Source organism: Leptidea sinapis, chromosome 7, assembly GCF_905404315.1.
Source record: "Leptidea sinapis chromosome 7, ilLepSina1.1, whole genome shotgun sequence".
Taxonomy (NCBI): Eukaryota; Metazoa; Arthropoda; class Insecta; order Lepidoptera; family Pieridae; genus Leptidea; species Leptidea sinapis.
In genome coordinates, this window is record NC_066271.1 from 4,025,082 (window position 1) to 4,029,055 (window position 3,974).

The following is a 3,974-nucleotide window of genomic DNA, read 5'->3' on the forward strand; positions in this document are numbered from 1 at the left end:
TTGAAATATCTGTTGGAAGATATTGGAGTTTTTCAACAAACTGTTACGATCTATTATGATAATTTGGCTGCACAGATGTTAGCAAACAATCAAATGACTGGTAAGAGATCGAAACATATCAGTATAAAGGAACATTTTATACGGGATTGATTGTGTCCAGAAGAAATTAGTGACCCTCCGTTACAACGACACAGAACATATGGAGGCAGACCTTTTTACAAAGGCATTACCACAACCAAGATTGTAAAAGCTTCTAAAGATGATAGGCGTCACTCAGACCTGAAGGTCATCGTGAGGGGGAGTATCATAGAGGTCTTACTCATAGAAGAAGAAATTAGTGACTTTTGGTTACTATGACTACAAAGCAGTTATTACGTTGTCACGAGAATAAAAAGTTGTAATTTTTTTTTATAAAATTGTTTTCTTATATTAAATAATGGTGAGTGCACTGATTTGCTCATAGTCTACTGCTGATACTCTGCTCTATCTCATATAACAATAATCAACCTGAATGAACACTCCAAAAAAAGCCGTACACAGAAAACAATTATGTCATCCAGATAGACAAAACTTTTCATAAAAATGCTCATAAAATGAAAACTACTGGGCCAAACTATGTAATTTTTTTTCGATCTAACCAAAGAAGAATTACGTAAATTGGATCATAAATCTCAGAGTAAGTATGTATACCACATACATAAAAATAAAATACCGATCAAATTGATACCCTCCTCCTTTTAGGAGCCGGCTAAAAATGAATTATTACAGCAGTATGTTGTATGAGTATTATTTGCAAAATTAGTATCTTAAAAAATAAAAAAAGTTGTACAAGGTTGCTGTTATACACGGATGAAGTGGCGGGTAAAAATTAATAAATACATATAGCATCATGATAATCATAATATTATATATTTTGGTTACTTTTATTTAATCAAACGCAATCCAAAACGCAACATAATATAAAAAATCTCCGGTATTTACATGTGACATTATAAAAACTTACCTTTTTTAATATTGAGACATATGATTCCTACTTAGTTGTTGTGGTTTTGAAGCAGTTGGATGCGAGGCACTTTCATGTTCTTACAGACACACATATTCCAAAATTTAAATTATGACGGGTTCACATGGAGCGATTTAGTTTATCAACGCAATGATGTGACCAGAGGCGGCCTTACCCATTGCGAGGCTCCGGGCGGCAGGTCTTTGCGAGGCACTTGGAGTTTCATGAAAAGTATGTGATGCGAAAGTAGGTTTGGTTTTTTGGTTTAGGTAGTTGTCACGTTTCAGGAGAGATGCCAAAGGTGTACAAATAAATAAAATTTGACTTTTAAAATGCTTTACACTTAAGTACATAATTAACAAATACAGATCTAATTAATTATTAAATTGATGTTTACGGCTTTTAATAATCTTACGAATGAGCTACGTCATTTCAGATTGAAAAAATAGCAAGGGCTGAAAGCCGATCTTGTATCATCGAATTCCTCAAATATGTGATGTATAATATATAATATCTTAGAAACACTCCTTTCAGCAGTTATATCATAATTCTCAGGACTATTTCGATAGTGGGGTAAAGTTCAGTCAATTTTTTCCTTCTGGACCACAATGTTGAATTTGCAAAATGTTGAATTTCACAATGTTGAATTCGCACAATATTGAATTGGAATTCAAATTTAAATATTTTTATTCAAAATTGGATGTGACATCACTTATTGAAAGTCAAAAACTACCACCCATTCCAAAACTAAGGCCCCAGACTACAAATAATATGTTTACAAAGTAATATTGTACAATTAAACTTATTATTTAATAGCATGAGGGTAGTCGCTCCATTCCCAATCTGTGGTATCATTAAGAAAGTCATTTATGTAATAGTAACCTTTACCACACAAACGTTTATTTAACAATTCTTTTGAATAACGTAATACTTTTGTTCTAAACATTTTCTGGGATTTTGTTGTAAAAGCATATACATCGCCCCACAAAAGACTTACTAACAACACTTAGCCGAGTCATAGGCATTATAAGTTTATGTCTGTTCCTGGTGTGAACATAATGGTTATGACAGTTTCTAGCAAATTCACTTATGTGCCTATGAACATACATTACACTAAAGTGTACTAGTCGCGCCGTATCTATGTCAGTTAATTGTCTAATCTTTTTAACCGCATATGCTGCAGAATTAAGTCTGTTCGCCAATCCTTCAATATGGGGGCCCCATTGTAATTTGGAATCTAGAATAATGCTAAGAAATATAGCAGATTCCGACGGTTTTATCACCTCTCCGCTCAACAAAACACCTCCATCTACATTTTTGACATTTGGTACGGTAAATTTGATATATTTAGTTTTCTTGCTATTTCACAATAGGTTATTAGCGCTAAACCAGTACACGATGTCAGATAGAATATCGTTCACTTCGTCATACATAGCTTGGTATCTTTTCACTTTGAAAATGAATGAAGTGTCGTCCGAAAACAATACTAACTTATGTCTATTCTCTATAAGATTAGGAAGATCATTTAAATAGATAAGGAAGAGGAACGGTCCAAGAATAGACTCTTGTGGTACCTCCATACTGAGAGGAGTCCCAGGAGATCTCCTGCCATTCTCGTCAACCTTCTGAATTCTATTGTTTAGATATGAAGACAGTAGATCGGGCGCAGTTCCTTTTATGTTATAGTGACAAAGGCCGGCAACGCTGCTGTGATACCTCTGGTGTTGCAAGAGATTGTGGGTGGCGGTGAACACCATGTGACCCGTACGCTCGTTTGTCCTCCTATTCCATAAAAAAAAATGACATAGCTTCCTGACCAGCGTTGAATGTTGAACACTACCAAAACACTTCAATAAATCTCAGAAGATGCCAATTGCATTCTGGGATTCTTCCCAGGCAAACTTAACTAGGACATGTCGAAATAGTGAAAAAACAAAAGTCAAAAACCAAAATCATCACTTAGAAGTTCTATTAGGAACTCAATATTGTGGGTTCAGTGAATTTTTAACTTTTTTTTTTTAACGAATTCAACATCATAAAAATCAAACATTTTGCAAATTCAACATTGTGGTCCAGAAGGACTTCAAATACTACCTATATAATTTACATTTTTTCAGCTCATTCAATACTTTAAATAGGTACTATAGGAACGTAATATTGAATAAAATTAAATAATCCGGGTGACAATAGTTGACGAACGAAATAAAACACGAAGTTTCCCCGAGCGATAGAGGAGCAGAACATTAAGTCCCGACTCCCGAGCTGACCCGCGTGGTATGCGATTAAAAAACCGATCCTCAAATTGTTTCGAGGCGCGATATTCAAGTCCTACATAATCAATTTTTGAATTTTTTTTTAAATAAATGAATTAGTTTACTAACTTTATTTTAATTCTCGTTATGTTACAATCTAAATAAGAAATGATCAAAATTAAAAGTTTTGATTAAAAAAATATAACTATAAAAAATCTTTTATTTTTTATTGCTTGGGTTGTTGCGCGAGGCCCCGGGCGATTGCTTCGTATGCCACCCCCTAAGGCCGCCACTGGATGTGACGCATCATTAGTTATGTTTCGTCACAAAAATTAATATTATTAATAGAAAAATCTCGATAATATCCATTTATGGTTACGTAATTGAATTTCAGACTTAAATTAAAAGAGAAATATATTTATATTGCATAGGGAGTGACATTTTTTTTTTAATATTACTCATTTTCAATCGGGTTAATATTTTTATATCTTAAATAGTTTGAGCCTATTGAGCTCGATTGCCATTTCTCCTATATCCTGCTGAATAGAATATTCGAGTAACTTATAGAGTATTATTTAATTTTGTGTTATGTATGAGATTTTCATAATAAAGCTCAAATGTTTTATCCATACATTTTTGTTTTAAAAAGTTTTTTTTGTATTGGAATAACAAGTTTAGTGCCAACTGCCAAGAAACAGTAGCAACTAGCAACACCAAAA